This window comes from Aegilops tauschii, chromosome 7 (assembly GCF_002575655.3).
Source record: "Aegilops tauschii subsp. strangulata cultivar AL8/78 chromosome 7, Aet v6.0, whole genome shotgun sequence".
NCBI lineage: Eukaryota > Viridiplantae > Streptophyta > Magnoliopsida > Poales > Poaceae > Aegilops > Aegilops tauschii.
Window position 1 is genome coordinate 182284184 of NC_053041.3, and position 27688 is coordinate 182311871.

Sequence of the window (27688 nt, forward strand, 5' to 3'; positions counted from 1 at the left end):
GTTGAGCATGTGCTCCGATTGTCTGAGTACTACAATCGCTTGAATCGAGTGGGAGTTAATCTTCCAGATGAGATAGTGATGGTTCTCCATAGTCACTGCCACCAAGCTATTAGAGCTTCGTGATGAAATATAACATATCGGGGATAGACATGATGATCCTTGAGCAACTCGCGATGTTTGACACCGCGAAAGTAGAAATCAAGAAGGAGCATCAATTGTTGATGGTTAGTAAAACCACTAGTTTCTAGAAGGGCAAGGGCAAGAAGGGATACTTCATGAAACGGCAAATCAGTTGCTGCTCTAGTGAAGAAACCCAAGGTTGAACCCAAACCCGAGACTAAGTGCTTCTGTAATGAGGGGAACGGTCACTGAAGCAGAACTACCCTAGATACTTGGTAGATGAGAAGGCAGGCAAGGTCGACAGAAGTATATTGGATATACATTATATGAATGTGTACTTTACTAGTACTCCTAGCAGCACTAGGGTATTAGATACCGGTTCGGTTGCTAAGTGTTAGTAACTCGAAATAAAAGCTGCGGAATAAACGGAGACTACCTAAAGGTGAGATGACGATATGTGTTGGAAGTGTTTCCAAGGTTGATGTGATCAAGCATCGCATGCTCCCTCTGCCATCGAGATTGGTGTTAAACCTAAATAATTGTTATTTGGTGTTTGCGTCGAGCATAAACATGATTGGATTATGTTTATCGCAATACGGTTATTCATTTAAGGAGAATAATGGTTACTCTGTTTATTTGAATAATACCTTCAATGGTCTTGCACCTAAAATGAATCTCGATCGCAGTGATACACATGTTCGTGCCAAAAGACATAAAATAGTAATGATAGTACCACATACTTGTGGCATTGCCATTTCAGTCATATTGGTATATATGCATGAAGAAACTCCATGCAGATGGATCGTTTGGACTCACTTGATTTTTAATCACTTGAGACATGCAAATCATACCACATGGGCAAGATGACTGAAAGGCCTCGTTTTCAGTAAGATGGAACAAGAGAGCAACTTGTTGGAAGTAATACATTTGATGTGTGCAGTCCAATGAGTGCTGAGGCACGCAGTGGATATCGATATGTTCTTACTTCACAGATGATTTGAGTAGATGCTGAGAATATTTACTTGATGAAACACAAGTCTGAATTATTGAAAGGTTCAAGTAATTTCAGAGTGAAGTTGAAGATCGTCGTGACAAGAGGATTAAATGTCTATGATATGATCATAGAGATATCTGAGTTACGAGTTTGGCACACAATTAAGACATTGTGGAAAGTGTTACACAATTAATACTGCCTGGAACACCACAGTGTGATGGTGTGTCTGAACATCATGACTGCACCCTATTGGATATGGTGCATACCATGACGTCCCTTATCAATTACCACTATCGTTTATGGGTTAGGCATTAGAGACAACCGCATTCACTTTAAAAGGGGCACCACGCAATTCCGTTGAGACGACACCGTTTAGAGAAACCTAAGTTGTCGTTTCTTAAAAGTTTGGGGCTGCGATGCTTATGTGAAAAAGATTCTCCTATTTCAGATCTGGAAGCAAAAGTAATTGCTTCTAGAAACGAGTCCTTTCTCGAGGAAAAGTTTCTCTCGAAAGAATTGAGTGGGAGGATGGTGGAGACTTGATAAGGTTATTGAACCGTCACTTCAACTAGTGTGTAGCAGGGCACATGAGGTTGTTCCTGTGGCACCTACACCAATTGAAGTGGAAGCTTATGATAGTGATCATGAAACTTCGGATCAAGTCACTACCAAACCTCGTAGGTCGACAAGGATATGTACTACTCCTGAGTGGTACGGTAATCCTGTCTTAGATATCATGTTGTTAGACAATACTGAACCTACGAGCTATGGAGAAGCGATGGTGGGCCAATATTCCGACAAATGGTTAGAAGCCATGAATTCCGAGATAGGATCCATGTATCAGAACAAAGCATGGACTTTGGTGAACTTGCCCGATGATCGGCAAGCCATTGAGATAAATGGATCTTTAAGAAGAAGACGGTCATGGACGGTAATGTTACCGTCTATGAGGCTTGACTTGTGGCAAAGAGTATTTTCACAAGTTCAAGGAGTTGACTACGATGAGATTTTCTCATCCGTAGGGATGCTTAAGTCCGTCGGAATCATGTTAGCATTAGCTGCATTTATGAAATCTGGCAGATGGATGTCAAAACAAGTTTCCTTACCAGTTTTCGTAAGGAAAGGTTGTATGTGATACAATCAGAAAGGATTTGTCGATCCTAAGGATGCTAAAAGGTATGCTAGCTCCAGCGATCCTTCCATGGACTAGAGCATGCATCTCGGAGTCAGAATATACGCTTTGATGGAGTGATCAAAGTTTTTGGGTTTATACAAAGTTTGTTAGAAACTTGTATTTACAATAAAGTGAGTGGGAGCGCTACAACATTTCTGATAAGTATATGTGAATGACATATTGTTGATCCGAAATGATGTAAAATTTCTGGAAAGCATAAAGGGTTGTTTGAAAGGAGTTTTTCAAAGGAAGACCTGGATAAAGCTGCTTACATATTGGGCATAAAGATCTATAGAGATAGATCAAGACGCCCGATGATACTTTCAAAGAACGCACACCTTGACATGATCTTGAAAGAGTTCAAAATAGATCAGCAAAGAAGGCGTTCTTGGCTGTGTTACAAGGTGTGAGTATTGAGTAATCCTCAAGACCTGACCACAGCAGAAGAAAGAGAAAGGACGAAGGTCGTCCCCTGTGCTTTAGACGTAGGCTCTACAGTATGCTATGCTGTGTACCGCACTTGAAGTGTGCCTTGCCACGAGTTGGTCAAGGGGTACAATAGTGATCCGGGAATGGATCACATGACAGCGGTCGAACTTATCCTTAGTATCTAGTGGACTAAGGAATTTTCTCGATTATAGAGGTGAAAAGGAGTTCGTCGTAAAGGGTTACGTCGATGCTGTGACGCCCGGATAATTATGCTACAGTAAACCTACGCTAATGATGCCACGTCACCTCTGTTAGTGTTGATAATCTCGCGTTAGTTCAAAACCGGATCAAAATTCAAATTCAAAATATAGCAAACAATAAAAGTTTTCAAAAATTAAAACTAAAATGTTCGGAGTGAACCAAATATTGCATAGATAATAATGGTGGAGAAACCTAACTTTAATAAAATGTTTAAGTGTTCAAAATAATTAAAATAGAGGTTTAAATATTAAAATAAATGCCTTTTGAATTTTATAAAATATTAAACTATTTTAATTTGGGTTGAAAATTAATGTGGCAATAGTATATTTAAAAGTATTAATTTAAGTGCTAGTGATAATTTTTATAAAACAAAAAAAAGAAAACTAAAAAAAAGGAAAAAAAATCAGGCTAGTTGGGCCTCGGCCCAGCCAGTGGCCTGCCAGGCCGGCCCACTCCCTCCCCTGGCCTATAACCCCCTGGGCACCGAACCCTAGCCCGATCCCCCCTTCCCACTCGCCCCCACTCCCTCCCTCGTCTCTCCCCCTCATCCCGATCCAGATCGGGGCAACGTCGCTCGCCGCCGTTCGCCCCGCCCCCCGACGCCGTCGGTGCCCCCCCATCGCCGCCTCGTCCCACCACCACCTCGCCGGCGCCACCTCCCCATGGGAGCGCCCCGGCGCCATTCGCCACCATGCTGGCGCTCGCCTCCTCGACCTCCTTCCCGCCGACGCCGTTCCGTCCGCATCGCCACCCGCCACCGTCGCGGCCACCTCGTCGACCCACCTCGACGGCCTGCCTCCTCTTCGTCACCGTCGACCCCGACGCCTCCCCGACCCCCGCTGCCTTTCCCCTACCGGCCCCGTGGGCTCCGCTCCTCCTCCTCCTCCTTCCCCCGCTCTCGTGCGCGCAAGCCCACGGCCGCGCACGCACGCGCGCGCCCTGGCCCCCCGGTCCCCGACTGCTGCTCCCTGCGCGCGGTCCTGCTCGCCGTCCCCTCCCGTTGTCCGCCGTGACCGCGCTCCGGCCGCGTCCAGGCGCCCGGTCTCTAGAGCCCACCGGCCGGCCTCGCGCCGCTCCGGCCACGGCCGTGCTCGGAGCACCCCCCCACCAGCTCGCCGGGCCGCCGCCCACTCGTCGTGCCGCTTCGGCGCCCAGCTGACGCCGTCGCCGTTTCCCCCTGTTGGCCTGGGCGGGCGCCCATTCCGGCTGGCGCCCGTCGCCCGCACGCCCGATCCGCTAGGCCCCTGTGGGCCTATGACGAGTGGGGCCCCGCCCCTAAAACGTTTAGTAAAAAAAAGAATTTAAAATAATAATGAAAATAAAAATAATAAATTAATTAATAAAAATTAATGAATGAATAAATAAAGAAAATAAAAATAAAAATAAAAATAATTAATTAATTAGTTAATTAATTAAGTTAATTAACCCTGTTTAGATTAATCTAATTTAATTAATTAGTTTAATTAATAGTTAATTGATTAGTTAGCCCTAATTACCCTAATCAGTCTATGACATGTGGGACCCACGTGTCAGATGACTGCTGACGTCAGCATGATGTCATGCTGATGTCATCGCAACACTGTTTTGGATAATGTTGAATTAAATAATTAATTAAAATTCAGAAAATTAGTAAATCTTTAGAAAATCATATCTTTTAAACCGTAGCTCAGATGAAAATACTTTCTACATGGAAGTTGCTCAGAATGACGAGACGAATCCGGATGCGCAGCCCGTTCGTGTGCCACACATCCGTAGCATAGCAAACCTGTAACATTTCACCTCCGGTTCATCTGTCCAAAAACGCGAAACACCGGGGATACTTTCCCGGATGTTCCCCCCCTTCGCCGGTACCACCTACTGTCGCGTTAGGACACACCTCGCACTGCTCATTGTCATGTCATGCATCGTCATGTTTATGTTTGCATTGTATTTACTGTTTCTTCCCCCTCTTCTCTCCGATAGACTACGAGACCGACACTGCTGCTGCCCAGTTCGACTACGGAGTTGACGACCCCTCCTACTTGCCAGAGCAACCAGGCAAGCCCCCCTTGATCACCAGATATCGCCTATTCTTCTCTATACTACTTGCATTAGAGTAGTGTAGCATGTTACCGCTTTCCGTTAATCCTATCCTGATGCATAGCCTGGCAACAATTGTTACCCTTACCTGCTATCCTACTGCTTAGTATAGGATGCTAGTGTTCCATCAGTGGCCCTACACTCTTGCCGTCTGCCATGCTATACTACTGGGCCGTGATCACTTCGGGAGGTGATCACGGGTATATACTATATACATTATATACATGACACATGTGGTGACTGAAGTCGGGTCGGCTCGTTGAGTACCCGCAAGTGATTCTGATGGGGGCTGAAAGGACAGGTGGCTCCACCCCGGTAGAGGTGGGCCTGGGTTCCTGACGGCTCCCGACTGTTACCTTGTGGCGGAGCGACAGGGCAGGTTGAGACCACCTAGGAGAGAGGTGGTCCTGGCCCTGGTCGGCGTTCGCGGATACTTAACACGCTTAACGAGATCTTGGTATTTGATCTGAGTCTGGCCATTTGGTCTATACGCACTAACCATCTACGCGGGAGTAGTTATGGGTATCCCGGCGTCGTGGTATCAGCCGAAGCCTTCGTGACGTCAGCAACTGAGTGGCGCGCGCCGCATTGGACCGTAAGCTCGCGCTTGTATTAAGGGGGCTAGGTCTGCTTCCGGCCGCGTACGCAACGTGCAGGTGTGCATAGGGCGATGGGCCCAGACCCCTGCGCGCATAGGATTAGACCGGCGTGCTGACCTCTTTGTTGAGCCTAGGTGGGGCTGCGACGTGTTGATCTTACGAGGCCGGGCATGACCCAGAAAAGTGTGTCCGGCCAAATGGGATCGAGCGTGTTGGGTTATGTGGTGTACCCCTGCAGGGAAGTTTATCTATTCGAATAGCCGTGTCCCTCGGTAAAAGGATGACCCGGAGTTGTACCTTGACCTTATGACAACTAGAACTGGATACTGAATAAAATACACCCTTCCAAGTGCCAGATACAACCCGGTGATCGCTCTCTAGGAGGGGATCGCCGGGTAGGATTATGCTATGCGATGCTACTTGGAGGACTTCAATCTACTCTCTTCTACATGCTGCAAGATGGAGGTGGCCAGAAGCGTAGTCTTCGACAGGACTAGCTATCCCCCCTTATTCTGGCATTCTGCAGTTCAGTCCACTTATATGGCCCTTTACACATATACCCATGCATATGTAGTGTAGCTCCTTGCTTGCGAGTACTTTGGATGAGTACTCACGGTTGCTTTTCTCCCTCTTTTCCTTTTTTTTCTATACCGGATTGTCTCAACCAGATGCTGGAGTCCAGGAGCTAGAGATCCTGAGGATGATGCTACATGGAGTTCGGCTTCGAGGAGTAGTTAGGAGGTCCCAGGCAGGAGGCCTTGCCTTTTCGATCGTTGCTACTTTGTGCTAGCCTTCTTAAGGCAAACTTGTTTAACTTATGTCTGTACTCAGATATTGTTGCTTCCGCTGACTCGTCTATGATCGAGCAATTGTATTCGAGCCCTCGAGGCCCCTGGCTTGTATTATGATGCTTGTATGACTTATTTATGTTGTAGAGTTGTGTTGTGATATCTTCCCGTGAGTCCCTGATCTTGATCGTACACATTTGCGTGCATGATTAGTGTACGGTCAAATCGGGGGCGTCACAAGTTGGTATCAGAGCCAACTGCCTGTAGGAATCCCCCTTTCCAACTCCTTGGCCGAAGTCGAGTCTAGTCAGTGAAAACTGTTTTACTAACATGGCTGTGTGGCTTACGGGCCCACGTCGCCATTGGGTGGTATTAGGATCTTTTACTCCTTGCCTATACTCTGGGACTCTGATCTCTCTTCTATTCGGGTTAAATGAATGTTGCTAAATCTAACATTAGGATCTCGTTATCACTTTCATCCGGAGAGCCCCTTATTACAGATGATCGTCTGCTGCACCAGAAGGATCCGAAGATACTCTCTGATGTTCTCTTGAGACTTTATGGTGTCGCTTTTGCAATTCCCTTTCGTCGATAAACTCCTATGGATAACCGCGTATACTCGCCATTCATACAATGTTTCCCAGTTGTTCTGGTTATTACAAGATACCCCGAAATTCTCTCTGTTGTTCCGAGAATCCTTTGAGCTTACTGCCTTGCTGTTCTTTGACACCTGAATACCCCTACGGATAATCCTCGCACTTACCGAGTATCCGCTCATCCCGAGTTGATTCAAGTATTCCACAATAGTCTTCAAATACTATTCGATCTTCCGAAAATCCTCAAGAGCCTATTGCTCTTGAAATTCTTGTTTGCTTGCATTATGGTTAATCCCATAAGTCTCGTAATCTTATTGGCATCTCTTGTCACTATCATTTTGAGTCCGTTGATTCAATTTGTTGCGAATGCTTGCAATCCTCAATCATAGCCTAGAATTCATTCTTCCGGCTCAGACGTCATTTTATACGTGAGCTGGATCTCGACCTGTAAAATTGCCATCGATTGTACCCCTAAGCCTACTCAACTTATCCATTCTTGATTAGAGCGTTGCTTCTGACTCCCTTGAATTTGACATTATAATTCCTTTGCATTGAGCTTTGAGTTAGTCAGTTGCTTCTATAATCCAATGCCTTTGCATTGTTACTTCCTCTGGTTGTGTCCCGATGCTCACATCAGCTCTGTTATGGACCGACATATCCTTTAATGGATTTTATCCGACAATGTCCTTCATATTAAATAAGCTTGTGAGCTTTTCCTCGGATACATGATGCCTTTGGTAAATTGTATCCTCTGCTTTGTGAACCATGCTCTACTTTCGAGCTTGTATTATTTACTCCAAAGTTTGTGGTATAAGTTACTAAGATGCCCTGATGGGTTGAACCTATACCTTCCCTAAGAACCGTATGAACCCAAAGGTTTTCACAAGCCATACCCTTCTGGTATTTTACCAGATAATTTTCTACCATACAACTTCATCGAAAGCGAGAAGTAAATGAAAGGTTATGCATTGGAGAAGTGGGAGTCGACCTTGAACTTTGCGTTCATGCCCATGGACACGATGTAGATCTTATCATTAAAGCTTTTCTTAAATTAATTATTCCTTTGGTATAAGTTCATCTTATATCTGGGATCTGGCCTTTTTCAATCATGGTTCCGACCATGTTCTCCTTTAAATACCATTTCTCGTGCAAGTTTAAGCACTTGTCTTCTGCAGAGCAATACCCTAGTCCAACCTCTACTTTGATCTGTCGTCGAGCATTACCCCCTGGTATCTCGAGATTATCACGGAACCGCATAACTTCTTATGAGCTCTTCATCAAGTACTACATTCTCACGGATTACTATTTTTCCTGGGTTTTGAGTGGTTAATCACTCGATTACCCCGATAATTGAATCGAGTCCGCACTACGGTTCAACAACTTTTAGTAATGTTCCTTACTTACGAGTTTGTACCCGATCGCGTCATTCCTAGCCTGTTTGGCTATATCATTATCTTGATGATTTTAACTGTGCTACCTGGTCCTTATTCCCGGAGCACCACTTGCGACGATGATGCTAAGCTTACGTCGATTTTCCTCGTCATATCGTTTCACCTCGAACAACAAACTTGACCCCGAGTTTGTGTGCTACCCGTGGTTCCAATAACCTTTCGCTTTCATCATTCCTTTGACTTAATGTCATCGTCGATCAATTACATCTTCTTGAAAACCTCTCGACAAATTTGTCGTGATCATTGTCAACAATTTGACTTCTTCCAAGTTGTGTGTCGAAATTCAGGATGAGAAATACCATCCTTGCCCCTCGATGAATTATGTTATCATCGACAACATCCTTACCTCCCCCCCAACACGAACTTGTTCATATTTTGTGATGTATCTTGATTTCCCCTGCTATCCAACTTATGATATGTTCTACCGTGGAGTATTACCATTTTTGATGTCAAGAATGTCGTGAACATTACTCCACCTCTTAAGAAATTCTTGGTACAGTGATACTTCTCACCATCACCATTCTTTCTTGGTCCCCGTGTAGTTTCTAAACGAAATACCGACAAATGGTCTGTGATGTGTAGATTCTAAACTTCTAGCAACCCTGTTGCTTTGAAGTTATTGGTCTATAGTTTCATTCTACGTCTATGGCTTAATGAATCATCATTCGAACATTGATCGTGCTACCTAGCCCATATTTCGGGTGCACATTTTAGCCAATGTTTAACTGTGTATGTTTTCCTCGAGCATACATCATTAAGTCATTCGATCTAGCTATTGTTATCTCCTTGTTCACATAGTTGTGGAAATCCATCTTTTGGAAGTCTCAATGGATTGTCGCTGAGTCAATCAGTCACCTCCTCACCTCTCCTTGGTTTAATGATGAACTCTTGTTTCGGAACTTGCTTTCATGGTTCATTTCCCGAGAATCTTACAATGCCATCCCATCAAATTGTGTTGCACCTTTCTTCTCAGACATCCTAAGTCTGAGGTATCCTGACACCAATCTGATCTGAATCTTGGTCAGAAAGGATGGTTGGAACGTAATTCGAAGAGTTATAACATTGGTCTTTTTATAACCCGGTAAGATGATGTCATGCCTAGCACACATGGCCGGATGACCTATTGATATAGTATCCTCCTTACCAAGGTTAGCCATTCTTCCATGAGGAAATTGTAAGACTTATTCCATAAGTTGTTCCTGATGGATCCTTTGTGAATCCATGGCCTGATCTTACCTATTGACCATGTCAATACTATCTCGAAGCATGTCTATGGTACTCTGATTTTCAACAGGAACGTTTGAAGCCCAAAGCTAATTGTTTCCTGCTCAATTATCCAAACACCGTTGTATGGGTAATGTCATGAAATTTCCTTCCCTTACCTAAAGAGTTTTCTACGTTATATCCCGTCATGGATATCATGCTCTGCTTACCCTTGGGAAGAATATACCCTTGAATTATGTGTTTTAACACATTTTCCTTTCCATTCTTCTGTTTAATCTGATAATCATATTTTCCTTTCCATTGTTTGGGTTAACCTTTCTGGTGATCTATATGAGCAGTAATATTCTCCTGCTTATGTAAACACCTCGGTGTACAACTCTGTCAGTAAGACCCTGTTACTATTGTTGGTGACATTCCGGTAACCACCGATGGACGAGAACCTTGCCTATTGGTCCGCCTCGTTTCAACGAGCAGGAAAATGGTTCTCTTCGTCCCTCGCCCTTGGTACCGACGTTGTTGCCGACATAATCGACAGGCTACCCTCTGACATGCCTTGCTTGCATGATCACGCAAGGTGTCACCGCTCCTCCTACTTTTAACCACATGGTGGGCCCAAAACCCACAGTTCCATAGGATCGAAACCTGACTCTCCTATACACCCCCGGTTTCCAAAGTTAATTCCTCGCACTTGGCGTCATATGTGATTCACAAGCCACCTTCCGAGAGATCATCAATTCTGGTATCAGACACAATACTTATTCCCATTGCTTTGAACCCTTTTCACGCCCTGTTTCAGGCATCGAACGATTGCCTGCCCACTCGATACTTCCCATGATACCTCCTTACTTTGCTCTCGATATTTTCGTAAATTTCAATTCGAGAGTTACTTCCGCCACCTCCCTCGATGTTATCGACCAGATAGTCAACCTTGCAGAGGTCCGTTCTCCTGGAATATACCCACCCTTGATTCTTTCGTAAGTACAATGGAGTTCCCGAAGAAAGGACGACAACTTCATCATGATGACCTGAAACAGCAGGATGAAGACATCAATGTAATGGATCAACCTCTTCGAGAAGAACAACTAAGACCAAGAACACTCCCTAGAATTTCGTAACCCGAACCTTCCCCCTTTACTTCCCTCTTAAATCTCGGGACGAGATTTCTTGTAGTGGAGGAGAATTGTGACGCCCGGATAATTATGCTACAGTAAACCTACGCTAATGATGCCACGTCACCTCTGTTAGTGTTGATAATCTCGCGTTAGTTCAAAACCGGATCAAAATTCAAATTCAAAATATAGCAAACAATAAAAGTTTTCAAATATTAAAACTAAAATGTTCGGAGTGAACCAAATATTGCATAGATAATAATGGTGGAGAAACCTAACTTTAATAAAATGTTTAAGTGTTCAAAATAATTAAAATAGAGGTTTAAATTTTAAAATAAATGCCTTTTGAATTTTATAAAATATTAAACTATTTTAATTTGGGTTGAAAATTAATGTGGCAATAGTATATTTAAAAGTATTAATTTAAGTGCTAGTGATAATTTTTATAAAACAAAAAAAAAAGAAAACTAAAAAAAACTGAAAAAAAAACCCAGGCTAGTTGGGCCTCGGCCCAGCCAGTGGCCTGCCAGGCCGGCCCACTCCCTCCCCTGGCCTATAACCCCCTGGGCACCGAACCCTAGCCCGATCCCCCCTTCCCACTCGCCCCCACTCCCTCCCTCGTCTCTCCCCCTCGTCCCGATCCAGATCGGGGCTGCGCCGCTCACCGCCGTTCGCCCCGCCCCCCGACGCCGTCGGTGCCCCCCCATCGCCGCCTCGTCCCACCACCACCTCACCGGCGCCACCTCCCCATTGGAGCGCCCCGGCGCCATTCGCCACCATGCTGGCGCTCGCCTCCTCGACCTCCTTCCCGCCGACGCCGTTCCGTCCGCATCGCCACCCGCCACCGCCGCGGCCACCTCGTCGACCCACCTCGACGGCCTGCCTCCTCTTCGTCACCGTCGACCCCGACTCCTCCCCGACCCCCGCTGCCTTTCCCCTACCGGCCCCGTGAGCTCCGCTCCTCCTCCTCCTTCCCCCGCTCTCGTGCGCGCAAGCCCACGGCCGCGCACGCACGCGCGCGCCCTGGCCCCCCCGGTCCCCGACTACTGCTCCCTGCGCGCGGTCCTGCTCGCCGTCCCCTCCCGTTGTCCGCCGTGGCCGCGCTCCGGCCGCGTCCAGGCGCCCGGTCTCTACAGCCCACCGGCCGGCCTCGCGCCGCTCCGGCCACGGCCGTGCTCGGAGCACCCCCCACCAGCTCGCCGGGCCGCCGCCCACTCGTCGTGCCGCTTCGGCGCCCGGCTGACGCCGTCGCCGTTTCCCCCTGTTGGCCTGGGCGGGCGCCCATTCCGGCTGGCGCCCGTCGCCCGCACGCCCGATCCGCTAGGCCCCTGTGGGCCTATGACGAGTGGGGCCCCGCCCCTAAAACGTTTAGTAAAAAAAGAATTTAAAATAATAATGAAAATAAAAATAATAAATTAATTAATAAAAATTAATGAATGAATAAATAAAGAAAATAAAAATAAAAATAAAAATAATTAATTAAGTTAATTAACCCTGTTTAGATTAATCTAATTTAATTAATTAGTTTAATTAATAGTTAATTAATTAGTTAGCCCTAATTACCCTAATCAGTCTATGACATGTGGGACCCACGTGTCAGATGACTGCTGACGTCAGCATGATGTCATGCTGATGTCATCGCAACACTGTTTTGGATAATGTTGAATTAAATAATTAATTAAAATTCAGAAAATTAGTAAATCTTTAGAAAATCATATCTTTTAAACCGTAGCTCAGATGAAAATACTTTCTACATGAAAGTTGCTTAGAACGACGAGACGAATCCGGATACGCAGCCCGTTCGTCTGCCACACATCCGTAGCATAGCAAACCTGTAACATTTCACCTCCGGTTCATCTGTCCGAAAACGCGAAACACCGGGGATACTTTCCCGGATGTTCCCCCCCTTCACCGGTACCACCTACTGTCGCGTTAGGACACACCTGGCACTGCTCATTGTCATGTCACGCATCGTCATGTTTATGTTTGCATTGTATTTACTGTTTCTTCCCCCTCTTCTCTCCGATAGACTACGAGACCGACACTGCTGCTGCCCAGTTCGACTACGGAGTTGACGACCCCTCCTACTTGCCAGAGCAACCAGGCAAGCCCCCCCTTGATCACCAGATATCGCCTATTCTTCTCTATACTGCTTGCATTAGAGTAGTGTAGCATGTTACCGCTTTCCGTTAATCCTATCCTGATGCATAGCCTGTCATTGTTGCTACAGTTGTTACCCTTACCTGCTATCCTACTACTTAGTATAGGATGCTAGTGTTCCATCAGTGGCCCTACACTCTTGTCCGTCTGCCATGCTATACTACTGGGCCGTGATCACTTCGGGAGGTGATCACGGGTATATACTATATACATTATATACATGACACATGTGGTGACTGAAGTCGGGTCGGCTCGTTGAGTACCCGCAAGTGATTCTGATGAGGGGGCTGAAAGGACAGGTGGCTCCACCCCGGTAGAGGTGGGCCTGGGTTCCTGACGGCTCCCGACTGTTACCTTGTGGCGGAGCGACAGGGCAGGTTGAGACCACTTAGGAGAGAGGTGGGCCTGGCCCTGGTCGGCGTTCGCGGATACTTAACACGCTTAACGAGATCTTGGTATTTGATCTGAGTCTGGCCATTTGGTCTATACGCACTAACCATCTACGCGGGAGTAGTTATGGGTATCCCGGCGTCGTGGTATCAGCCGAAGCCTTCGTGACGTCAGCAACTGAGTGGCGCGCGCCGCATTGGACCGTAAGCTCGCGCTTGTATTAAGGGGGCTAGGTCTGCTTCCGGGCGCGTATGCAACGTGCAGGTGTGCATAGGGCAATGGGCCCAGACCCCTGCGCGCATAGGATTAGACCGGCGTGCTGACCTCTCTGTTGAGCCTAGGTGGGGCTGCGACGTGTTGATCTTACGAGGCCGGGCATGACCCAGAAAAGTGTGTCCGGCCAAATGGGATCGAGCGTGTTGGGTTATGTGGTGCACCCCTGCAGGGAAGTTTATCTATTCGAATAGCCGTGTCCCTCGGTAAAAGGACGACCCGGAGTTGTACCTTGACCTTATGACAACTAGAACTGGATACTGAATAAAATACACCCTTCCAAGTGCCAGATACAACCCGGTGATCGCTCTCTAACAGGGCGACGAGGAGGGGATCGCCGGGTAGGATTATGCTATGCGATGCTACTTGGAGGACTTCAATCTACTCTCTTCTACATGCTGCAAGATGGAGGTGGCCAGAAGCGTAGTCTTCGACAGGACTAGCTATCCCCCCTTATTCTGGCATTCTGCAGTTCAGTCCACTTATATGGCCCTTTACACATATACCCATGCATATGTAGTGTAGCTCCTTGCTTGCGAGTACTTTGGATGAGTACTCACGGTTGCTTTTCTCCCTCTTTTCCTTTTTTTTCTATACCGGATTGTCTCAACCAGATGCTGGAGTCCAGGAGCTAGAGATCCTGAGGATGATGCTACATGGAGTTCGGCTTCGAGGAGTAGTTAGGAGGTCCCAGGCAGGAGGCCTTGCCTTTTCGATCGTTGCTACTTTTGTGCTAGCCTTCTTAAGGCAAACTTGTTTAACTTATGTCTGTACTCAGATATTGTTGCTTCCGCTGACTCGTCTATGATCGAGCAATTGTATTCGAGCCCTCGAGGCCCTTGGCTTGTATTATGATGCTTGTATGACTTATTTATGTTGTAGAGTTGTGTTGTGATATCTTCCCGTGAGTCCCTGATCTTGATCGTACACATTTGCGTGCATGATTAGTGTACGGTCAAATTGGGGGCGTCACAGATGCGAACTTTGACACTAATCCGGATGACTCTGAGTAGTAAACCGGATTCGTATAGTAGAGCAGTTATTTGAAATGGCTCCAAGTAGCGCGTGGTAGCATCCACAAGATGACATAGATATTCGTAAAGCACACACGGATCTGAAAGGTTCAGACCCGTTGACTAATAACCTCTCTCACAAGCATAACATGATCAAACCAGAACTCATTGAGTGTTGATCACATAGAGATTTGAACTAGATTGTTGACTCTAGTAAACTCTTTGGATGTTGGTCACATGGTGATGTGACCTGTGAGTGTTAATCACATGGTGATGTGAACTAGATTATTGACTCTAGTGCAAGTGGGAGACTGTTGGAAGTATGCCCTAGAGGCAATAATAAATTGGTTATTATTATATTTCCTTGTTCATGATAATCGTTTATTATCCATGCTAGAATTGTATTGATAGGAAACTCAGATACATGTGTGGATACATAGACAACACCATGTCCCTAGTAAGCCTCTAGTTGACTAGCTCGTTGATCAATAGGTGGTTACGGTTTCCTGACCATGGACATTGAATGTCGTTGATAACGGGATCACATCATTAGGAGAATGATGTGATGGACAAGACCCAATCCTAAGCCTAGCACAAGATCGTGTAGTTCGTTTGCTAAGAGCTTTTCTAATGTCAAGTATCATTTCCTTAGACCATGAGATTGTGCAACTCCCGGATACCGTAGGAATGCTTTGGGTGTACCAAACGTCACAACGTAACTGGGTGGCTATAAAGGTGCACTACAGGTATCTCCGAAAGTGTCTGTTGGGTTGGCACGAATCGAGACTGGGATTTGTCACTCCATGTAAACGGAGAGGTATCTCTGGGCCCACTCGGTAGGACATCATCATAATGTGCACAATGTGACCAAGGAGTTGATCACGGGATGATGTGTTACGGAACGAGTAAAGAGACTTGCCGGTAACGAGATTGAACAAGGTATCGGGATACCGACGATCGAATCTCGGGCAAGTAACATACCGATAGACAAAGGGAATTGTATACGGGATTGATTGAATCCTCGACATCGTGGTTCATCCGATGAGATCATCGAGGAGTATGTGGGAGCCAACATGGGTATCCAGATCCCGCTGTTGGTTATTGACCGGAGAGTCGTCTCGGTCATGTCTGCGTGTCTCCCGAACCCGTAGGGTCTACACACTTAAGGTTCGGTGACGCTAGGGTTGTAGAGATATTAGTATGCGGTAACCCGAAAGTTGTTCGGAGTCCCGAATGAGATCCCGGACGTCACGAGGAGTTCCGGAATGGTCCGGAGGTAAAGATTTATATATGGAAAGTCTTATTTTGGTCGCCGGAAAAGTTTCGCGCATTATCGGTATTGTACCAGGAGTGCCGAAAGGGGTCCGGGGGTCCACCAAGGGGGTCCACCAGCCCCGGGGGGCCACATGGGCTGTAGGGGTGTACGCCTTGGCCTATATGGGCCAAGGGCACCAGCCCCAAGAGGCCCATGCGCCAAGAGATAAGGGAAAGAGAGAGTCCTAAAGGGGGAAGGCACCTCCGAGGTGCCTTGGGGAGGATGGACTCCTCCCTGGCCGCACCCTTCCTTGGAGGAAGGGCCAAGGCTGTGCCCCCCTCTCCCTTGGCCCTATATATAGTGGGGGAAGGGAGGGCAGCAATACCTAAGCCCTGGCGCCTCCCTCTCCCTCCCGTGACACATCTCCCTCCTCCCGCAGCGCTTGGCGAAGCCTTGTTGGAATCCCGCTACTTCCACCACCACGCCGTCGTGCTGCTGGATCTCCATCAACCTCCCCCCCTTGCTGGATCAAGAAGGAGGAGACGTCCCCGCTCCGTACGTGTGTTGAACGCGGAGGTGCCGTCCGTTCGGCGCTAGGATCATCGGTGATTTGGATCACGACGAGTACGACTCCATCAACCCCGTTCTCTTGAACGCTTCCGCTCGCGATCTACAAGGGTATGTAGATGCACTCCTTCCCTCTCGTTGCTAGTAAACTCCATAGATTGATTTTGGTGATGCGTAGAAAATTTTGAATTTCTGCTATGTTTCCCAACAGGAGGAAGTAGCGAGCAATAATAATAAATCTCGGATGACAACATTTTCTCAAAACAATCATAATTTAGAGACATTAAAACTGCACACTTTTCCAGCCCTCTCAGGCCATCAACGTTCCCTGCCGTCCGATTGTCCAATTAAGCATTTTCGGTCGTCAGATTAGATGTGAATCACGCCTAATCTCGTTCCGTTCGCTAATATCGACCCCACACCGTACTGGGCCGCTGCTCCGGTAGCTTTTTTGGAGATTCTGTATTAAATCGGGCCAAATGGGCTGTACGAGTCTCCTCTCCTCACCCGAAGTGGATCAATGCGCAGGCTCGCACAACCCTCTCCTTGACCCCTCCTCTCCCCGACCTCTCTCCTCTCCTCCCAATCTTGGCGGCTGCGCGAATCCTTCCCGACAGCGCCGCCGACCACAACTTCGACCTCCACCAGCGCCCCCCCCCTCACTCGTTCTCGACCGCTAGCGGCAGCGTGCATAGTGAAACGGCGGCGCCATCTCCGCTGATTTTCCTACCACGACGGTGTGCTCGGAGCCGTCCTTCAAGGTGGAACACGACCACCCCTGCCATCCATCCCTCTAGGAAGATCCTATGGCACTGCCACTGGCCTTGTGGCTCTGGAGCCCCTTGTAGGTGCACAATCAGGACAAACGTGCCATAAGCATCAAGGGATTTGAGGCACTTATCTGCAGGACATGACACCTTCTCCTATGGACGCTGAGGTCAAACCCTCCTCCCAAGGTGACCATACAATCACATTCGTACAATTTTGCAAAAATGTGTTTCTCATTGTCTTGCACTCGCGTCCGTACAATATTTCATTTTTGTTTTGTTTCGAAAAGCGTACAGTATTTTTATTGAATCTGTGACTTTTCTCCTATACTAATGGAGAAATTTGCAGGTCCAAATTTTGTGCTATGAAGTAAAGGAAATATTTCTGGAGGAAACTAATGTTCATGTATGGTATCTTTCCCACAATTTTGCAATGGCGCCATTTTATTAATATAGTTAATTGGTTGTACAAAATATAATGATGGTTTCCTCTGTTTAGTAACATCATGCCATCATCCTCATAGTTTTGTTCTACACTTGTATTTATTAATGTTCTATTCAGTTTTCTTGTGTGGAAGCGACCAACTAGAAAAGGCAGGACGAGTTTCTTAATAATGATCATGTTTTGGTGCTACACACAAGAAGTTGCCTGCTCCGAGTTTTATTGGTTGCTGCTGCAGGATTACATGAATCATTTTTCTCCAGGATTGTTGTGTCATCCGAGCATTTTACTCTATACAGGTATGCAACTTGAAATCTCCCAAATCAAATTCGTTCCTTTGCTCACTTCAATGGTAATTACCATGTAATTCTTTCAAGTTTCTTTCATAGATTCAATTTATTATGATTAAATTTATATCAAGGAAAAGTTTTCATCATATTTTTGGAAGAATTCTCAATGTTCTATGTGTTTGTCCTTTTTGTTCCATCCAATTAGGCTTGAAATAAGTTCCACTGTTCTTTACTTCGGCAGTGTTTGCCTTGTTGTATCAGTGTGTCGCCAAACCTCATCTCCCACTATGCATGTGTGTTGCTTTGGGAATCGTCGCAAAGGAGATTACAATGTAATTTTGCTAGATTTTTAATGACTTCACTTTGTTTGAATGTGGGACCTAATAGATGACACAGGTAATAGTATTTTGACTTATCTACTTTTAGTGTAGGAGGCCTATGCGAGCATGAAGAAAACTTTCAAACCATCTAATCGTAAATCCGTTACATGTACAATTTTTTATGTTATAAATCTCTAGGCATCGATTACTTTACGTGATTCTAATTTCTAATTCAAGAATTCGTTCCATATTATAACTCAGAAGTCTTCTATGTGTATCATATATTGAGTTTCAGGTGGACACTAAGATAGCATCGGAGCACCAACTTAGTTCCAACGTAAATACATGATTCTGGAGTCCCACAGCTGGAAACGTTTAGTACTTACCATTTTTCTCATTTCCTACAGTTTTTATTTCGATGTTCCATAAATTAGCTGATTAAGTGCCTGAAAGCAAACCAGTTGCTATATATACTCGAGGTAGCAAATAAGCAAGTACAATATACTAGAGTCTATGAATGTCTTGAATTTTGTTGCAATATATGTCAACATCCAAATTTTATTTTGCGCATCCTGTAGATTATCTTTCTCTAAATCGGCCCTTTTTCAGTTATGAGCAGCAATAGTACTACATTAAGATTATAACTTAGGTACAGTTTTTGCTTTCTAATTCACGAGTGTCTCTACTATTACTGGAGTGCAGACTCGGTATCTAAGTTTTACTATGTGATGCCATGGCAACTGTCTGGCGAACACGACTGAACCTTATAAGCTAGCCTAAAGAACACAAAAGTCCATTCCCTTTGGTTCTGCTGCTCCTCATAAATACTCATGTTGCTTACTACAGTTCTGAGGTATATACAAGACGCGAGGGTGACAATCAGGATATAAACTGTTATGCTCAAACTTATTCAAAATTAGTGCAGAAAGTTTGGTAGTTGCCAGATGAAGTTGTTGAAGAGGATTCAAGTTTCATTTCAATAAAAAGTATTTGATTGACTCTTTGCTGAAATTAATTTCAGTACACTAATGCATGGACGCACTGGTTGCATGCTAGGTGTACTGACCTATTACACATCTTCGCATTTATTCCAGTTCACTTTCGTTCTAATACTCTTTGTTTTTTCTCTTACACAAGAGACAAGATGTTACTTGCTATATCAGTTATGTTGTCATGCCACAGTCTGGTTACTGATTGGTCGACATTTTAATTTGGATCATATTTAATTCATACAAGTCTAGCGACACCCTTTTCCATGCTAATGTTTTGGTAAGGCTTTTCATGTATCGAATGGAATTGTCGGTCTGTCACTTTCTCACCGCCTGGCTGGTCTTTAATAAAACAAGCAAACAAAACTGAATTATATGATTAGTACATATCCATATTATGTAGGATAGTTTTATTTGATAATTCTAACTAATTATAATCCTTGTTAGCACTCTTATCACATGAATGTGATGAACTCTGTGAGAAATGGCTAGGTGCAACAGGCCCACCCAGTTCTTTGTTTTCGAACATGGTGGCCCTTTAGGCTCTCACCTAATTTTTTATTTTCGAATATGGTGGCCCTTTAGTAGAGTCCTGTTAAGAGTTTGGTAATGCACCATGTATACAATCTTTGGCTTATTGCTTATTTTGTCTTGGTAGTATTGATTAGTTGTATTTACAATCTAATTAAATTGTTGTATATATTTTATACCCAGCCAATTTGAATATGTGAAGCATAATTTTACCGCGTGTATATGAGATTTCCTCATATTACAGACTAATTTATGGTTATGTTTATGCAAATTTAATATGTTTCATGTGATAATATATTTACGAAAATTCCTATCATTTAGTTGTACAAATAGACAGGCGCAGCAATGCGCGCCATCAGTGATTTAGTATGATATAACAAGATGGTATTTCGCTAGCCCTTTCTGAGACTGCAAAACATAAATGCAGAGCACCTTTAAAGATCAAGGACTGACTAAACATTGTAATTCATGGTAAAAGAGATCCAATCATAGTCATACCCAATATAAATTAATAGTAATGGATGCAAATGACAACGGTGCTCTCCAACGGGTGCTTTTTAATAAGAGGGTGATGACTCAACATAAAAGTAAATAGATAGGCCCTTTGCAGAGGGAAACAGGGATTTGTAGAGGTGCCAGAGCTCGATTTTAAAGCAGAGGTAAATAATATTTTGAGCGGCATACTTTATTGTCAACATAACAATCAAGAGATGGCGATATCTTCTATGCTACACACATTATAGGCGGTTCTTAAACAGAATGGTAAAGTTTATACTTCCCCTCCACTAACAAGCATCAATCCATGGCTTGCTCGAAACAACGAGTGCCTCCAACTAACAACAGTCCCGGGGGAGTTTTGTTTGCAATTATTTTGATTTGGTTTGCATAAAGCATGGGACTGGGCATCCCGGTGACCAACCATTTTCTCGTGAGTGAGGAGCGGAGTCCACTTCTCTTGAGAATAACCCGCCTAGCATGGAAGATACGGACAAGCCTAGTTGATACATGAGCTATTCGAGCATACAAAACAGAATTTCATTTGAAGGTTTAGAGTTTGGCACATACAAATTTACTTGGAACGGCAGGTAGATACCGCATATAGGAATGTATAGTGGACTCATATGGAATAACTTTGGGGTTTAAGGAATTGGATGCACAAGCAGTATTCCCGCTTAGTACAAGTGAAGGCTAGCAAAAGACTGGGAAGCGACCAACTAGAGAGCGACAACAGTCATGAACATGCATTAAAATTAATAAACATTGGGTGCAAGCATGAATAGGATATAATCCACCATGAACATAAATATCATGCAGGCTATGTTGATTTGTTTCAACTACATGTGTGAACATGTGCCAAGTCAAGCCACTTAAATCATTCAAAGGAGGATACCACCCCATCATACCACATCACCACAATTTTAATAGCATGTTGGCACGCAAGGTAAACCATTATAAACTCCTAGCTAATTAAGCATGGCATAAGCAACTATAATCTCTAATTGTCATTGCAAACATGTTTATTCATAATAGGCTGAATCAGGAACGATGAACTAATCATATTTACAAAAACAAGAGAGGTCGAGTTCATACCAGCTTCTCTCATCTCAATCAATTCATCATATATCGTCATAATTGCCTTTCACTTGCACGACCGAATGATGTGAATAATAATAATAGTGCACGTGCATTGGACTAAGCTGGAATCTGCGAGCATTCAATAAACAAGAGAAGACAAGGCAATATGGGCTCTTGGTTAAATCAACAATAATGCATATAAGAGCCACTTCAACAATTTCATCATGGTCTTCTCCTATCGACCCCCAAAGAAAAGAAAAGAAAACTATTTACACGGGAAAGCTCCCAACAAGCAAAAGAAAAATAGGAAATCTTTTTAGGTTTTTTTTCTTTTTAATTATTACTACTACAACAAGAAAATAAACTAGCTAAAAGCTATTACTAATTTTTTTGGTTTTCTTAAGGTTTTTCAAACACACAAGAAGAAATCATAGAAAGAAAAATAAACTAGCATGGATAATACAATGAAAGAGTATGAGCACCGACAACTAGCAATGAGTGTGTGAACATAAATGTAATGTCGGTGGGAAATACGTACTCCCCCAAGCTTAGGCTTTTGGCCTAAGTTGGTTTATTGGCACGGATGGCCTGGCGGATATCCAAAGTTATAGTTGGTTGCCACTGGTTGGCAATCATCTCCGGATCCCACTGGTAATTAGACTGTCATGGAGGATCAAATTGTGGTTCCGGCTCTGGCTCTGTAGCTGATGTAGGGTTCCGGTACGCTTGGATGGCCGCTAGCGGAACGGGATACTAGCCTGCAGATAAATCAAACAGGGAAGGAGCAGGCAAGGTAATAGTCTCGGGGTGACTTTTATCAAAAAACAATTTGTATTTAAGCGCCCTTTCCCTATTCTTAACAATAAAATCATGCACTACCATACTCTTATAATCTAAATAAATAGTAGCAGCATTTTTTCTTCTTTTTCATAGTGCCTAATAGGTATGTTATAGTATGCAGCAAGGCGTGAAGCATAGACACCTCCAAAGATGGGGCCCTTTGTACGGTTCAGACTTAACCGTTTGGCAATAATAGCGCCCATACTAACAGAGTCATCACGGAATAAAGCATGGAACAAAATAATAATATCAGGAACACTAAGGTTTCCACAGTTTCCGCGACCAATTAAGCAACGACTAGCAAATATTGCAAAGTAGCTAAAACAAGAAAATGTATGCTAGTGATTCTTGCATCGGAAATCTTCCTAGTTCCCCCTACAATAATAGTATCAATAAACCCATCCACATCCCTACGATGTGGTTCCTCTAAGCTACCCTCGAAAGGTATTTTGCAAACCCTGCAAAATTCATATAGTGACATCTTCTTGACCATATCATATAAATGAAACTCTACTGAAGGAGGTGATTCCTTAGGATAATAGTAGAAGTTTTGCACAAAAGTATTGGTGAGTAAGAGATACTGTTCGCGTTGGTCGCGGAGGAAGTCGGTGAGGCCTGCATTCTCAGCCAACTCATAAAAATCATCATAAATCCCGGCTGCTCTCAAGAAATCATCGGAACACCATTCACACGGCGGAACCTCCGCGGTGCGAGGCAGATTATAATTGGGCCTCTCTGCTTCTTCACTTTGCTTTTCCTTCGAGCTTCGGCTCGATGAGCCCCTCAAAAATCTCTTCATCATTTTCTGAATTTTTTAGTAACTTCACATAAAAGTGAACCAAGCTCAACAAAATTGATAGCAACTACTCCTACAAGTGCCCAGAGCCTATATCATGCATTAGAACTACTTGGAACCATATAAATTTGACATGCAAGCTCAAGAACATGGTCACCTAGGCAGCACAAATTTGCAATGAATAAAGCACTAGAACAAAAACTAATTGGACCAATGGAGGAGTCACATACCAAGGAACAATCCCCCAAAGCAGTTTCGTGAGAGGTGCTTTGAGCAAGGAGATCGAAAATCGCAGCAAAATGAGCTAGAACTCGTGCTTGAGTTGGATGGTGATTTTTTTGGGAGGAAGAAGAAGTGTGTGGTGCAGGAATAAGTGGAGGGGAGCCACCATGGGCCCACGAGGCAGGGGGGCGCGCCCTGGACCCTCGTGGCCAGGTTCTTGCTCCCCCTGCTGTGTTCTCAGTGCCAGATATTCTCAAATATTCCAGAAAAAAATCATATTTCAATTTCAGGGCATTTGGAGAACTTTTATTTTCGGGGTATTTTTATATTGCACGGATAATTCAGAAAACAGACAGAAAATATTATTTTTACTTTATTTCAACTAAATAACAGAGAGTAAAAGGAGGGTACAGAAGGTTGTGCTTTCTAACTTCATCCATCTCATGCTCATCAAAAGGAATCCACTAACAAGGTTGATCAGGTCTTGTTAACAAACTCATTCCGAATCGCATGAAACCGGAGAAATTTCGAATAACACTATGTTACCTCAACGGGGATATGCACATCCCCAATAATAAGATTATCATATTTCTTCTTGACAGTAGGAAGAGGAAATTCGAAACCTCCAAAAATAATCGATGGAATTTTTCCAATAGAGTTGATACTATGAACTTGAGGTTGTTTTCTCGGAAAGTGTACCGTATGCTCATTACCATTAACATGAAAAGTGACATTGCCTTTGTTGCAATCAATAACAGCCCCTGCAGTATTCAAAAAAGGTCTTCCAAGAATAATAGACATACTATTGTCCTCGGGAATATCAAGAATAACAAAGTCCGTTAAAATAGTAACATTTGCAACCACAACAGGCACATCCTCGCAAATACCGACAGGTATAGCAGTTGATTTATTGGCCATTTGCAAAGATATTACAGTAGGTGTCAGCTTATTCAAATCAAGTCTACGATATAAAGAGAGAGACATAACACTAACACCGGCTCCAAGATCACATAAAGCAGTTTTAACATAGTTTCTTTTAATGGAGCATGGTATAGTTGGTACTCCTGGATCTCCAAGTTTCTTAGGTATTCCACCCTTAAAAGTATAGTTAGCAAGCATGGTGGAAATTTCAGCTTCCGGTATCTTTCTTTTATTAGTAACAATTTCTTTCATATACTTAGCATAATGATTCATTTTGAGCATATCAGTTAAACGCATACGCAAAAAGATAGATCTAATCATTTCAGCAAAGCGCTCAAAATCCTCATCATCCTTTTCCTTGGATGGTTTGGGAGGAAAAGGCATGGGTTTCTGAACCCATGGTTCTCTTTCTTTACCATGCTTCCTAGCAACAAAGTCTCTCTTATCATAACGTTGATTCTTTGATTGTGGGTTATCAAGATCAACAGCAGGTTCAATTTCTACATCATTATCATTGCTAGGTTGAGCATCATCATGAACATCATCATTAACATTATTACTAGGTTCATGTTCATTACCAGATTGTGTTTCAGCATCAGAGATAGAAATATCATTGGGATTCTCAGGTGTGTCAGCAACAGGTTCAATAGAAGCATGCAAAGTCCTATCATTTTTCTTTTTCTTCTTTTTAGAAAGACTAGGTGCATCTAAATTATTTCTCTGAGAATCCTGCTCAATTCTCTTAGGATGGCCTTCAGGATACAAAGGTTCCTGAGTCATTTTACCAGTTCTAGTAGCCACTCTAACAGCATAATCATTATTCTTACTATTCAATTCATTGAGAAAATCATTCTGAGCTTTAAGTACTTGTTCTACTTGAGTGGTAACCATAGAAGCATGTTTACTAATGAGTTTAAGTTCACCTTGAACTCTAGACATGTAATCACCCAAGTGTTCAATCATATAAGCATTTTGTTTTAATTGTCTACCAACATAAGCATTGAAGTTTTCTTGTTTGACAATAAAATTATCAAACTCATCTAAGCATTGGCTAGCAGACTTATAATGAGGAATATCACCTTCATCAAATCTATAGAGAGAATTTACCTTTACTACCTGTGCCGGGTTATCAAGACCATGTGTTTCTTCAATAGGTGATGGATTAAAACCATGTATTTCTTCAACAGGCGGTAAATTAAGACCATGTATTTCTTTAACAGGAGGTAAATACTTAACATCTTCAGCTCTTATACCTTTTTCTTTCATAGATTTCTTTGCCTCTTGCATATCTTCAGGATTGAGAAATAGAACACCCCTTTTCTTCGGAGTTGGTTTAGGAATAGGCTCAGGAGTTGGCTCAGGAAGTGTCCAATTATTTTCATTAGTCAACATATTATTCAATAGAATTTCAGCTTCATCTGGTGTTCTTTCCTTGAAAATAGAACCAGCACAACTATCCAGGTGGTCTCTGGAAGCATCGGTTAGTCCGTTATAAAAGATATCAAGTATTTCATTTTTTTCTTAAGAGGATGATCAAGCAAAGCATTAAGTAATTGGAGAAGCCTCCCCCAAGCTTGTGGGAGACTCTCTTCTTCAATTTGCACAAAATTATATATTTCCCTTAAAGCAGCTTGTTTCTTATGAGCGGGGAAATATTTAGCAGAGAAGTAATAAATCATATCTTGGGGACTACGCACACAACCAGGATTAAGAGAATTAAACCATATCTTAGCATCACCCTTTAATGAGAACGGAAATATTTTAAGGATATAAAAGTAGCGAGTTCTCTCATCATTAGTGAATAGGGTGGCTATATCATTTAATTTAGTAAGATGTGCCACAACAGTTTCAGATTCATAGCCATAGAAAGGATCAGATTCAACCAAAGTAATTATATCAGGATCAATAAAGAATTCATAATCCTTATCAGTAACAAAGATAGGTGAAGTAGCATAAGCAGGATCATATTTCATTCTAGCATTCAGAGTTTTTTTGTTTAAGCTTAGCTAATAATTTCTTAAGATCACTCCTATCATTGCAAGCAAGAAAGTCTCTAGCAGTTTCTTCATCCATAACATAGCCCTCGGGCACAACAGATAATTCATATTTATTGGGAGAGTCTTCATCATCACTTTCATCAATATTATCAGTTTCAATAATTTCATTCTCTCTAGCCCTAGCAAGTTGTTCATCAAGAAATTCACCAAGTGGCACAGTAGTATTAAGCATAGAAGTAGTTTCATCATAAGTATCATGCATAGCAGAAGTGGCATCATCAATAACATTGCGGCATATCAGAATTAATAGCAGAAGCAGGTTTAGGTGTCGCAAGCTTACTCAAAACAGAAGGTGAATCAAGTGCAGAGCTAGATGGCAGTTCCTTACCTCCCCTCGTAGTTGAGGGATAAATTTTTGTTTTCTCGTCTTTCAAGTTCCTCATAGTGACCAGCAGATATAAATCCCAAGTGACTCAAAGAATAGAGCTATGCTCCCCGGCAACGGCGCTAGAAAATAGTCTTGATAACCCACAAGTATAGGGGATCACAATAGTTTTCAAGGGTAGAGTATTCAACCCAAATTTATTGGTTCGACACAAGGGGAGCCAAAGAATATTCTCAAGTATTAGCAGTTGAGTTGCCAATTCAACCACACCTGGATAACTTAGTATCTGCAGCAAAGTATTTAGTAGCAAAGTAGTATGGAAGTAACGGTAATGATAGCAAAAGTAATATTTTTGGGTTTTGTAGTGATTGTAACAGTAGCAACGGAAAAGTAAATAAGCGGAGAACAATATGTGAAAAGCTCGTAGGCATTGGATCAGTGATGGAGAATTATGCCGGATGCGGTTCATCATGTAACAATCATAACATAGGGTGACACAGAACTAGCTCCAATTCATCAATGTAATGTAGGCATGTATTCCGAATATAGCCATACGTGCTTATGGAAAAGAACTTGCATGGCATCTTTTGTCCTACCCTCCCGTGGCAGCGGGGTCCTAGCGGAAACTAAGGGATATTAAGGCCTCCTTTTAATAGATTACCGGACCAAATCATTAACACATAGTGAATACATGAACTCCTCAAACTATGGTCATCATCGGGAGTGGTCCCGATTATTGTCACTTCGGGGTTGCCGGATCATAACACATAGTAGGTGACTATAGACTTGCAAGATAGGATCAAGAACTCACATATATTCATGAAACATAATAGGTTCAGATCTGAAATCATGGCACTCGGGCCCTAGTGACAAGCATTAAGCATAGCAAAGTCATAGCAACATCAATCTCAGAACATAGTGGATACTAGGGATCAAACCCTAACAAAACTAACTCGATTACATGATAAATCTCATCCAACCCATCACCGTCCAGCAAGCCTACGATGGAATTACTCACGCACGGCGGTGAGCATCATGAAATTGGTGATGGAGGATGGTTGATGATGACGATGGCGACGGATTCCCCTCTCCGGAGCCCCGAACGGACTCCAGATCAGCCCTCCCGAGAGA

The 27688-nt window shown here is 43.6% G+C and overlaps 1 long non-coding RNA gene across 1 annotated transcript; it reads left to right on the forward strand.

Moving 5' to 3' along the window:
* The first annotated feature begins 16987 nt into the window (after positions 1-16987).
* LOC120969852 (uncharacterized) lies at positions 16988-20042 on the forward strand. The gene is made up of 2 exons (XR_005764301.3): positions 16988-17438; positions 17599-20042. It is a non-coding gene; the product is annotated as an uncharacterized lncRNA (long non-coding RNA).
* The last annotated feature ends 7646 nt before the right edge of the window (positions 20043-27688 follow it).